The following is an 879-nucleotide window of genomic DNA, read 5'->3' as shown; positions in this document are numbered from 1 at the left end:
GATTTCAAGTTTCAGTTGCAGAAACACCTATCTTCTCATTAATAGTAGGTTTAAATTTGTCTTGCTAACAACATAATTGGCACTTTTATCTTGCTTTAAGTAAAATAGGGCTAAATGTGCGCCCCACCTCTGATACGTAAGATCTATGATAGGCATTTCTACCTGTGTTCTTTGAATCCCTGCTTTTATTGTGTTCCTAACCTTATTTTTCCTTTACCTAATTTCTCAACTGTTTACTTAAACCATCTTCATGGCACCCATATTTTAAGTAGCTTCAACTCCTTTGTTAAACAAGTAAGTATAAATTAGTAATGTTTACATTATCAGACTTAATGTTTTTAAAGGAAACTTTGTTCCTATTTTATCTATTTTTATCTAAATCCTTTAATGATGTGTGTGTATCTGCATGTGTGAATTTTAATACTAATTCAGTTTGTACAGGAATAAAGATACACTCAAAACTATTTTAATAGAATTTTCCTTATCTGCAATTTCTATTGAATTAGGCAACAAGAAAAATGTTAAAAGCCCTTTCATTCTTCTTTTAACTCAAATACTCATAAGGATTTTTTCAAGCAAATGTAAGAAATAAGATAAATAAAAAGATTTCTAAAGGGGATACAAATTAATAAACCATAAGAACTTTCACTAATCCAGTACAAAAAATTAGTTCTTAAGAAATCTTTTGGGGGCGCCTGGGTGGCTCAGTGGGTTAAGCCGCTGCCTTCGGCTCAGGTCATGATCCCAGGGTCCTGGGTTCGAGCCCCGCATCGGGCTCTCTGCTCAGCAGGGAGCCTGCTTCTCCCTCTCTCTCTGCCTGCCTCTCTGCCTACTTGTGATCTCTCTCTCTGTCAAATAAATAAATAAAATCTTTAAAAA

The sequence above is a fragment of the Mustela nigripes genome, chromosome 3 (assembly GCF_022355385.1).
Source record: "Mustela nigripes isolate SB6536 chromosome 3, MUSNIG.SB6536, whole genome shotgun sequence".
NCBI classification, from domain to species: Eukaryota; Metazoa; Chordata; class Mammalia; order Carnivora; family Mustelidae; genus Mustela; species Mustela nigripes.
The sequence above is the reverse complement of the archived record's forward strand: the minus strand, read 5'-3'. Positions refer to the sequence as shown.